Here is a 12681-nt window from a genome sequence, read left to right on the forward strand (position 1 = left end):
AGTATTTTCTGAACTTCCTGTTAGAGGACATTTGAACCGTGTACATACTACAAGTGACGTGACCCGCTATATGGGAGAATATTTCCTGACTATAGGTAACATAGACTTAGATCAAGCAAGAGAAGACAATCTGACCTGTTCACTGCAAGAGCAGGAAAAGATGTTTATAAAGATGGCAGACAGAAGGAGAGAAAAGTTTCAGAAGAAGGCAAATGACGAGAAGGATAGAATCCCTAGGTGGGCTGAGCACATGGATAACACCTCAGAAGGCGAAGCCAGTCCTGCCTTGTTGCTGGATTTTGAAAGAAAGGGGAAACTTTGTATCCATAGGGAAAAGACAGAGTACTATAACAATGTATTCATCGGTTCCAGCGAGTGTGAACATAATTATAAGGTAATTGGAGGCTGGGGATTCAAAAATGGGTCAGAACCTGTGTTTCCCGGAATATATTATATATGTGGGAACAAGGCTTATTTCAAATTGCCAGATCACTGGTATGGAAGCTGCTACTTTGGCATTGTTTTCCCGAAAGTATACCATGTGAATAACGCAGCTGGAAGCGATGATGAAACTAATGGCTTAGTGCGTAGTAGACGCGAAAGTGTAGGCGAAATTGTAGGTGATATCTTTAGTGCACTGATACCTGGAATGGGGGTAGTTCTGAACACCCATAGAATCTGCAAGCTGTCTACAGTAGTGGACCGGTTATCAACGGACACTGCTGCTGGTTTCCTGCTGGTCAATACTGAAATGGTTGCGATCAGATCAATGGTTTTACAAAACCGTCTTGCCCTTGACACCCTATTAGCAAAAGAGGGCGGAGTCTGTAGAATGCTGAAAGCGCAACATTGTTGCACCTACATTCCTGATAAAAGTATCGAATTAAAACAATATGTGAAGAACATAACTAATTTGGAAAGGGAACTCAAACCATTGGAGGTTGACAGTGCCTGGACGAGACTGACTGGAGGTCTCTCCTCTATAGGTAGTTGGTTTACTAACTTAGGTAGAAATATTTTGTGGAAAATACTGATGCCAATAGTTATAATAGGTGTGGTTGTATTGATCATTTTTATCTGCTGCAAATGTCAAAAGTACAAAAAGAAATATACAGTAAATCCGAGGGGGGTGAAAAGAAATATTGATGATTTAGAATTAGAAGAGTTGAAGAGTGCAATTTACAAAAAGGCGAAAAATGACCACTCTCATAGAGAAGCTGCAAGAAAACTAAACGACAAATTTGTTGAAATTCGGATGAGTGATGTGGATGAATGAGAAAAGTTGGCATCTGTTTCCTTCATGTAGTGATGATAGTAAATATCATCAAAGAGGGGATTGATGGAGCGAGGATTTGCCTGTAAACGCCTTGCTCGTATGCAAAACCCTTGTCTAAACTGCATAATAATATTAACCTCGTTATTCGTCATTTATAAAGCGGTTTTCCCAACACGCGGGTGTCCCTAGGATGCTTGCTTGTTTGTCTTTTCGTACTAAAACGAAGCTTGCACTGAAAATGGCTGCTTTGCCGAAGTTCAGTCTGCGCATGCGTCGGTCATACCCATGTGATGTGACGCACTCGCATTCTGGAGGGATTCTGTGCTCATGCGCATTGATGCTAAAAATGGCTGCTTGTCTCTCACCACGCTCTTTGCTTACTGCAGCAGCTTTAGCCTATCTGTCTTTTCGCACTAATCTTTAACGCAATAGTCATTATAAAGTAAGGGTTGGTTAAGTTTTAGCTTGGTATACAGTGCGATCATTTTTATGTATGATTTTAATTTGTTTTCGCTTACTTTTCATGTACCGCGTCTTTGTGGGCTGGGGAAATCATGAGCGGAGCCATACTTGAAGCTCTGCTGGGCACCGTCACATGACCGGAGAAAGTTCCAACTGCGCAGAAGCTAAATCTAGCCAGCTGGCTCCTGAAGCACAATGCGCCTGGGAACATCGCTGGGAATACGGAGTCTTACCTTGAAAGAAGCAATACTGTTGCTACCTATTGTAAAACTGTCCTGTACTACTGTATTCTATGCATGGGAACGTGAACCCGGGGGGCGGGTGTATAAAATTGAATATTAAACATGTGAAAGCTGAATTCTAGGAGGTGGTAATGACCGCACCACCTCTCCTGACCAATCACAATGTGGGAAACTGTCACTTGCAACATTAGTGGGTGGTCTAAGGGTCCCCAAAATAGTATAATTACCCTAGTTTAGCTTAGGAAAATTGTCCGACTTGTCCGAGTAGCAGACCTGTCACTGACCCTACGATCTCAATAGGTGCTCATTCTGAAAGTGCTGCGGAGCACTTTGTCCATACTTTCCACAATCCCCTAAGGGGTGGAAGATCCTAAGTGCTGGCGAAGCACTTTGCTGGGGAATTCGAAAATCCAATCGGGGTTTCTGGCGGATTACTTGCAGGAGGGGGTAACGCAGGCGTTGCTGTCCGAAGCTGTGGGTGTTGGTCGTACCCTGGGAGGCCCAGTCCTTGACCTGAACCTGAGGGGTATCCTGTCCTTACTGTCCGTGAGCTGTACCTGCTCGCATTCTGGCATTCCTTTTCTGAGGGTCCCTGTCCCCGTCTTCCCAACTGACCCGTGGCCAGGGTTGGTCTTCAATCTGAACTAGGTAAATATAGATTGTGGGTTTACGTCTCTCTCTCTCTCTCTCTCTCTCTCTCTCTCTCTCTTATCTGATACCTGTGTTATTGCTTTATTGCCATTGCAATTATATGTGACTGAATTTTAGTTGGTTCCTTCTCTTCCCCCCATCCTTTAGAAACTCATTGATTTTATAAAACCATAGCATGTTCCCGTTTTTTCCCCTTTTCCTTTAGTGGTTTGCAGTGAACTTAGCAAGAATAGCTCAAAATACTTAGGTTAAGTACATGTTCTAGGTCTCATCCCAATCCTACGTTCTAGTATAAAATTGCAGTGACTAGTTTGTTCTAAAACGTCTACCTTTAGTTTCCCATATATCCTAATGGTCTTATTTTTGATACAAAGTTACCTATTGGTGTTGATCTTAATGTTTGATATATTACTCTGTGTATCGCTTATTATCTTGGCATCTTCTCTTTGAATTCTTATATAAAAATTTTAACTTCATCAGGTGTCTGTGGTCATTTTACAGAATTATGGAAAGTATATTACTGATTTTAAAGTGTATTGGATGTTAGGCCTGTCTACTGTTTTTCCCTAATAGCTCCAGGTCCGTCATAAGAATTGTGCCTGTGGTAAGTCGGGTACATGGTAAGCAGAGGTAAATCCAAACTTTATTACTCTTAGCAGCGTGCAGGAGGAGAAATCCTCACCCGGATCACCCAATAAAATTAGTGAAATAATAAATAGTGTCTTTTCACGCCAAGGGCCCAGTGCGTGTGAAGGAATTGGTAACTCGGGTGACCTGGGTAAAACTGCGCGCTCTAGCACACCTTCCTACACCTAACACGCTCACCTCCTTAGGGCCCCATGAGTAATATACCTGTTTCCACCCTGCGCGCCTTGCTACCCGAGATTTCCCTAGCTGCGTTATAGTGGCCGCCCGGCTAGTCAAGCCGCAGACATTTGCATGACGCATTTTGCCTGATCCTCACTGCTATTATGACACTGATTAATCATATCCAGCCTGTTAGAACCGGCTGTCTCTAGTTGGCAGAGATACATTTCTGACAAATAGGGACACACCTTTTCTAGTCAGGGCAAGGGGATCACACCCTTCGATAACCCCTGCTCACCCCCTTGGTAGCTTGGCAGAGCAGACAGGCTTATCTCAGAGGCTGTGTGTTAAGCAATTATGACCACATACAGTAATAAAGTGAATACACTACAAATGGACACGACACAGTAGTATTATAAAAATAAGTATTTTTATATAAGGCTTAGCACAAGACCAAATAACGACAAAAAATGTACACAATCGTAATAAATACTCTGGGAAGGGAAAAGGGATCATTCAAAGGTAGGTTCTTCTTTAGCACAAAAAACTTTAGTATCAAAGTAAATCTTCTTCTTGGCAATACAGTTCTTAGCAACAGGGTAACCCACACGGGGGCTACACGACGTCGAGGAAAAGTTAATCCAAAGGTTCGGCGTCGACCGCGAGGAGCCCTACGTCGAGCCCGGAGTCACACGGACCCCCAACAACACAGTACCTTTAGGAAAATGAAGCACACGATGATCAGCGGCGTCGAGCAATCCGGCGTCGCGCCTTCGGTGTCGATCAGGCCTCAGCAGGCGTCGTCGATGATGCGGTTGCACAGGGTGAGCAGCGCTCACGGCGTCGAGGGGGCACACAGTTGATGCGATCAGCGGCGGTGCAGACACGAGGTCCTCTGGAGCTAGAGCCGTACTCCCACTCACTGGCGTTGCTGCTGGCGTCGGTCGGGCCCGGCGGCCGGTCGTAGAGGAAGCGGGACACTGGGGCCGTTACCCACTGCGTCGAGCTGGATTTGGTGACGTCCGTCGGCGTCGAGATTGCTGGTTCTTTCAGAGGGGCTGGATTCACGATTCCAGCAAATAGCACTTTAGCAGATGAAGTCCTTTAGCCCTGTGACTTCGGCAGGAGACTGGCACTCTTCCAGTCCTTGGAGATTTTCTTAGCAAGTGTGAGAGTACACACACAGTTCCTCTCTCCTGGTTCCTTGGCAAAAATAAAGAAGCACTGCAGGATTCCCCCCAGCAAACAGCACACTGGCAGAAGGGGTAGGCAAGTCCTCAGATCAGCAGGCCTCTTGTCCTTGGTTACAGGGTTCCTTGTCAGAAGTGATCTGATTTCTTAGTTCAGGGGTCCTTCTCTTATACCCCTTTTCGGCTTTGATCCCTTTGTCCATGCAGGGGAATTTCCCAAAATCCTGGGTCTGTTGTGGGTGGAGCCAGGCAGAAGCACCTGGCCTATTCACTGAGCAGGGCTGGGTCCTCAGACGCCCAGCAGGAGGTGGAGCCAGCATTTACACTGGCAGGAGCAGAGCTATCGGCCTCCTGGCAGGAGGTGGGGCTAGGATCGTCCATGGCAGGCACAGAGCCATCAGCCGCTTGGCAGGAGGTGGAGCCAGCATTGTACCAGGCAGGGCAGGCTATCAACAACTACTCTCCCCCTACTCTCAACGCAAATGTCCCACTCATCCCACACTGACTCATCCAGACCTGTGGAGCCACCCAGCTCCTGTCACACACACGCAAGACCAGCAGAAACCAGATATGGTTAGACAAGAAAATAGACACTTTCTAAAAGTGCTAATTTCAAACCCAGAGTCCAAAAACCATCCACACCAACGGATGCGTAATTAAACCCTGAGTTCAGGGATACCAAACTCGACATTGCGCCACGCTCCCCGAGCCAACTAGGATCATAGCATTAATAATCCCGGCGGCCCATTCTAACTAATGGAGAGCAGGCTACCTCGCAATAGTGAAGAACGAAGATGGCTGTAATTCACTATTAGGACATGCCAACTTGGTCAGGCGTGTCCTACCTTATACTTACAATGCACCCTGCCCGTGGGCCTACCATAGGGGTGACTAACAGGAAGTCAAGGGAAGGTTTGAGGGGCTGGCAAGTAGGTATACTTGTGCAGCCTGCGTGACAGCACTAGGCTGCACGTGGGTCTCGCAATGACCGACCCGTAGACATTCTTTTACGAGGCCGCTCCTGTGGGTGGCACAACACGTGCTGCAAGCCCACGAGCGGCATTTGTATTTACAAGCCCCGGCACTCCTGGTGCATTAGACTAGGGACTGACAGTAAACCAAATAAGCCAAACATGGATACAATAGATACATCAATTTAACATAGGGAGCACTTGCGCTGTGGCACGGATCAGCCGTGGCACAGCGCCCAAAGCATATACCAGCAAAACATCGAAAAACAGTGGAGGCAAACAGAAAAAATGGAGGAGAGACTCAAGCCAATGATGTCAGGTCTAACACGTGTCCCCTCCAGCTGAAATGTGGGGAGAACTACCCTTGACCTAGGGAGTCCTCATCACTAAGGCGGAAAAATCTGGACAGACCATCAGCATTGGCGAGATCTGTACCAGGGCGGTGTTCCACCGTAAAGTCCATCCCCTGTAGAGAAATGGACCACCTCAACAGTTTCGGATTCTCACCCCTCATCTGCATCAACCATCTGAGGGGCCTGTGGTCTGTCTGAACCCGAAAGTGAGTCCCAAACAGGTAGGGTCTTAGCTTCTTCAGCGCCCAGACCACAGCAAATGCTTCTCTCTCTATCGCACTCCACCTCGTTTCCCTGGGAAGTAACCTCCTACTGATGAAGGCTACAGGCAAGTCTCGGCCATCTTCATTCACCTGAGCTAGAACAGCTCCCACGCCATGCTCTGAAGCGTCCGTCTGGACAATAAATTCTTTCGAAAAGTCGGGTGCCTGGAGTATAGGTGCTGTGCACATTGCAGTTTTCAGGGTGTCAAAGGCCGTTTGACAAGCATCAGTCCAGATCACATTTCGTGGCTGCTTCCTGGAAGTCAGCGAAGTCAAGGGGTGCACAATGTTACCGTAATCCTTGACAAACCTCCTGTAGTAACCCGTGAGTCCTAAGAAGGCTCTCACCTGCGTTTGGGTTTTGGGCGGCGCCCAAGCCAGGATGGTATCAATCTTGGGTTGCAGGGGGGCAACCTTGCCGCTCCCTACTTGGTGCCCCAAGTACACCACCGAACCCTGCCCAATGTGGCACTTACTGGCTTTGATTGTGAGGCCTGCTCCGCGCAGGGCCAACAACACTTCCTGGAGGTGGCGCAAGTGTTCCTCCCAGCTGGCGCTGAACACTGCGATGTCGTCCAGGTAGGCGGCACTGAAATCCTCCAGTCCAGCCAAGACCTGGTTGACCAACCTCTGGAAGGTGGCAGGGGCATTCTTCATCCCAAAGGGCATCACCCGGAACTGGTATAGCCCATCTGGTGTGGCGAATGCGGACCTCTCCTTTGCCCCATCAGTCAAGGCGATCTGCCAGTACCCAGACGTTAGATCAAACGTACTAAGGTACCAGACAGCCCCCAACCGATCGATGAGCTCATCAGCTCTGGGGATGGGGTGCGCGTCAGTCTTCGTGACCGAATTGAGTCCTCGGTAATCCACGCAGAACCGGAGTTCTGGTGAAGCACCAGGCACTGCAGCCTTCGGGACCAAGACCACTGGGCTGGCCCAAGGACTGCTGGAGGACTCAATCACCCCTAACGCAAACATTTTGGAGACCTCCTCCTTAATGTATGCTCTAACCTTGTCAGTCACCCTGTAAGCCTTGTGCTTCACAGGAGGGCTGTCTCCGGTGTCAACATCATGGACGCACCAATGAGTGACACCCGGAACCAAGGAAAACAGATCCGGGAATTGTCCCAACAGTTGGCGACAATCCTGTTTCTGTTCAAGGGTCAGTGTGTCAGAGAGGACCACACCATCCACTGACCCGTCTTGCTCTTTAGCGCACAGGAGGTCAGGAAGAGGCTCACTCTCCTCCTCCATTCCAGCATCCGTAGCTAGGAGCATGCCCACTTCGGACCTCTCTAAGTGGGGCTTCAAACGGTTGACATGCAGGACCCGCAGGGGGTTCCTGGGAGATTTCAAGTCCACCAAGTAGGTGACATCGCTCTTCTTCTCCACAACCTTAAACGGTCCAGTCCACCTGTCCTTGAGTGCACAAGGTTCCACAGGGGACATGACCCACACTTCCTGACCAGGCTGAAGCTCTACCAGAGTGGCATTCTGGTCGTACCAACGCTTCATCTCCTCCTGGCTGGCCTCCAGATTTGCCTGAGCAAGTTCTCTGAAGCGCCGAGTCTGGTTCCGAAAGGCCAGCATGTAGCTGTATACATCCTAGGGAGGTTTCCTGGGAGATTGCTCCCAGCCTTCCTTGACCAGACTCAACGGCCCTCTTACCGGGTGACCGTATAAGAGCTCAAAGGGGCTGAACCCTAGAGACTTCTGCGGCAGCTCTCGGTAAGCAAACAACAGGCATGGCAAGAGGACGTCCCATTTCTGCCTCATTGGTTCTTCAAGACCCATGATCATGCCTTTCAGGGTACGGTTGAATCTCTCAACCAACCCATTTCCTTGAGGGTGGTAAGGAGTGGTGAACTTGTAGGTCACCCCACACTCCTTCCACAGAGACTTCATATAGTTCGAAATGAAGTTGGTGCCTCGGTCTGACACCACCTCTCTGGGGAACCCCATCCGGGAGAAAACACCCATCAGTGCCCGTCCCACCACGGGGGCCGTCACTGTTCTGAGAGGGATGGCTTCCGGGTACCGTGTGGCATGGTCCACCAAGACCAGGATGAACCTGTTGCCCAGGGCTGTCTTGGGGTCCAGGGGCCCAACAATGTCAATACCCACCCGGTCAAAGAGTGTACTGACCACTGGAAAAGGTTGGAGGGGAGCCTTCTGCTTCCTTCCGCTTTTCCCACTTGCCTGGCAAGTGCGACAAGTCTTGCAATGGATGTCTACATCCCTACGCATCTGAGGCCAATAAAAATGGGTGACAAGCCTGTCATAGGTCTTGTCCTGCCCCAGATGTCCAGCTAACGGAACGTCATGAGCCAAACCCAGTAGGAAGGCTCTGAAGCGCTGGGGTACCACCAGCACACGGGCTGACCCAGGCTCAGCAGCCTTAGGCTCGCTATACAGGAGGTCGTTCTCCCAGTACACAAAATGTGACCCTGACTGATCACCTGAGGATTGGGCTGAGGCCTGCTGCCTCATGCCCACAAGAGAAGGGCACACTTTCTGTTCCGCACAGAATTCCTCCCTGGAGGGACCACCATCCTGCTGCCAATGGGTCAGCTCGGGCAGGTCTCCCAGTTCGGCAATTTGTTCCCCTGTGGGCTCCAGGGCATCCCCCTCAGGGTCTACCTCCTCCTGGACCATGGGAACTACGGGGGCCGGTTTACCGCGCCTCCTGCCTCTTCTCTTCACAGCTGGGTCCTGGGCCGTACTTTCAGGCTCCGGGACCCCATCAACACCCTTACTCGCTGTCATCGAACGAGTGGTTGCACACACCCACTCTGGCACACCCAACATTTTCAAGTGCGCCTCTCTCTCCACCTTCGCCCAAGGGGACTCTTCTAAATCATTGCCCAGGAGACAATCGACAGGCATGGCGGGCCTCACAGCAATCTGAAGAGTACCTGAAACTCCCCCCCATTCAAAGGAAACCTGAGCCACCTCACACTCTTTCTGGGAGTTGTCGCCAGCTATCACGGGGTAGAATGCGTGGGGAACTACCTGCTCTCGGGACACTAAGTGACACTTGACAGCTGTCACACTCGCTCCGGTGTCTCTGAGAGCTTCCACTCTATGGCCATTAATGGTCACCCACTGCCTATATTTACTAGTGTTACTAGGCAGAGGGGGTGGAGGGACCATTTGCATGTCTCCTAGCGAGACCAGGGACATCTCTGCGGGACCCCTCCCACCATGGACAACCATCTCCTCCCCTCCCAAGGCTACACTCGCCAACTGACGGGGGGGTGCACTCGGCGGTGCATTTGATTTCTTCATGGGACACTGGGGATCGTAATACCTGTGTCCCACCTGCCCACAAGTGTAGCAGGTTAGGGGGCCCCTATGAACAGGTTTACCCGTCGGGGCCCCTGGCTTCTTCTCAGGGGGAGGCTGGGAACCTTTCCCTTGGTTCCCTTGGGGATTACTTTGGGGCCCTTTCTGAGACTCCTTCTGTTTACCCTTGTCCCCCCCACTCTTCTGCTGGGGACCCTGCCCACCTTTGGCTGAGTCTCCCACTGGACTCTCGTGGACCCTGGTACTGACCCAGCGGTCCGCCTCCTCAGCAAGTTTTCTAGGGTTAGATATCTTGCTATCAATCAGGTGCTGGTGCAGCTCTGGAAAACAGTTATTCGACAAATGCTCCCAAGCAAACAAATCATAAAGAGCTTCATAACTTTCCACTTTGCTGCCCTTTACCCAACCATCCATGGCTCTGCAAAAATAAGACACATATTCAACCCATGTCGTACCAGGCAACTTCTTACATTCTCTAAAAGCTTGTCTGTACTTCTCGGGGGTTAGGCCATACCGCAACATTAAAGCAGCCTTCATATGAGCATACCACATCCTATCCGCAACAGGCATGTCTAACAAGGTATCTCTCCCCTCATTCACAAAGCGACCCCACAACCCCGCTCCCCAATTCTTCTCAGGGACCTGGTGGGCCAACAATGCTAACTCATATGCTTTAAACCACTGACCAATATCTTCGTTCCTATGATAATCTTTTATCACATCTTTGGGAAAATAAAACTTACTTTCTGCAGGCCCAGATGGGATGCTGCCACCAGAGGGATTCAATTCTAAATTTTTAGCTTGGATATCCAGCTCCCTCAACCTGGTTTCACGCTCCAAAGCTAACTTCTCTCTTCCAAACTCTAACTTTTTGATCTCCAACTCAGCTTCTCTTCTACCTCTTGCATTTTCTAACTCCAACTGCCCGTTTATCTTTAGCCTCGCCATTTCCATGTTGTAAGCTCGCTCTTTCGCCCTTTCTTCTCTTTCTTCAGGGGAAAGACCTTTGGAGGAAACACTGCTACCGGGAGAGGACACAGGCCCATTCACTGGCACCTCCTCATCCCCTTCCTCTGTGGGTACCACCACCACATCAGAGGGATCTCTGGACTCCCACCAGGCCTGCAATGCTTTGCGAAAATCATCTTTTCTTGAGAGGCCTGTGGTAGGAACTTTAAACTGCTCGCAAAAGTGCTTCAGTTCATCTTTTTTGTATTTCTTCAGCTTCTTCCTCTCAAACTCCTCCACAACAACGACAACAGGGGCAGTGACTCCGTTGTCACTCATGGTTAAAACTGGCAGTGCTCAAAAATCAAGTTTCAGAAAAGCGGAGAACCAAAAATAGGATCCTTCCAAATTAGATTGTGACTGCGCTATGGTCTGCTTTCACTATGTAGCGCACACTAATCACTGTACATGGGTCATAAATGCAAGGTCCAAATCCTCACCGCTGCATCCAATGTTAGAACCGGCTGTCTCTAGTTGGCAGAGGTATACATTTCTGACAAATAGGGACACACCTTTTCTAGTCAGGGCAAGGGGATCACACCCTTCGATAACCCCTGCTCACCCCCTTGGTAGCTTGGCAGAGCAGACAGGCTTATCTCAGAGGCTGTGTGTTAAGCAATTATGACCACATACAGTAATAAAGTGAATACACTACAAATGGACACGACACAGTAGTATTATAAAAATAAGTATTTTTATATAAGGCTTAGCACAAGACCAAATAACGACAAAAAATGTACACAATCGTAATAAATACTCTGGGAAGGGAAAAGGGATAATTCAAAGGTAGGTTCTTCTTTAGCACAAAAGTCTTTAGTATCAAAGTAAATCTTCTTCTTGGCAATACAGTTCTTAGCAACAGGGTAACCCACACGGGGGCTACACGACGTCGGGGCAAAGTTAATCCAAAGGTTCGGCGTCGACTGCGAGGAGTGCTACGTCGAGCCCGGAATCACACGGACCCCCAACAACACAGTACCTTTAGGAAAATGAAGCACACGATGATCAGCGGCATCGAGCAATCCGGCGTCGCGCCTTCGGTGTCGATCAGGCCTCAGCAGGCGTCGTCGATGATGCGGTTGCACAGGGTGAGCAGCGTTCATGGCGTCGAGGGGGCACACAGTTGATGCGATCAGCGGCGGTGCAGACACGAGGTCCTCTGGAGCTAGAGCCGTACTCCCACTCACTCCCGTTGCTGCTGGCGTTGGTCGGGCCCGGCGGCCGGTCGTCGAGGAAGCGGGACACTGGGGCCGTTACCCACTGCGTCGAGCTGGATTCGGCGACGTCCGTCGGCGTCGAGATTGCTGGTTCTTTCAGAGGGGCTGGATTCACGATTCCAGCAAATAGCACTTTAGCAGATGAAGTCCTTTAGCCCTGTGACTTCGGCAGGAGACTGGCACTCTTCCAGTCCTTGGGAGATTTTCTTAGCAAGTGTGAGAGTACACACACAGTTCCTCTCTCCTGGTTCCTTGGCAAAAATAAAGAAGCACTGCAGGATTCCCCCCAGCAAACAGCACACTGGCAGAAGGGGTAGGCAAGTCCTCAGATCAGCAGGCCTCTTGTCATTGGTTACAGGGTTCCTTGTCAGAAGTGATCTGATTTCTTAGTTCAGGGGTCCTTCTCTTATACCCCTTTTCGGCTTTGATCCCTTTGTCCATGCAGGGGAATTTCCCAACATCCTGGGTCTGTTGTGGGTGGAGCCAGGCAGAAGCACCTGGCCTATTCACTGAGCAGGGCTGGGTCCTCAGACGCCCAGCAGGAGGTGGAGCCAGCATTGACACTGGCAAGAGCAGAGCTATCGGCCTCCTGGCAGGAGGTGGCGCTAGGATCGTCCATGGCAGGCACAGAGCCATCAGCCGCTTGGCAGGAGGTGGAGCCAGCATTGTACCAGGCAGGGCAGGCTATCAACAACTACTCTCCCCCTACTCTCAACGCAAATGTCCCACTCATCCCACACTGACTCATCCAGACCTGTGAGCCACCCAGCTCCTGTCACACACACGCAAGACCAGCAGAAACCAGATATGGTTAGACAAGAAAATAGACACTTTCTAAAAGTGCTAATTTCAAACCCAGAGTCCAAAAACCATCCACACCAACGGATGCGTAATTAAACCCCGAGTTCAGGGATACCAAACTCGACATTGCG

The sequence above is a fragment of the Lissotriton vulgaris genome, chromosome 11 (assembly GCF_964263255.1).
Source record: "Lissotriton vulgaris chromosome 11, aLisVul1.2, whole genome shotgun sequence".
Taxonomy (NCBI): Eukaryota; Metazoa; Chordata; class Amphibia; order Caudata; family Salamandridae; genus Lissotriton; species Lissotriton vulgaris.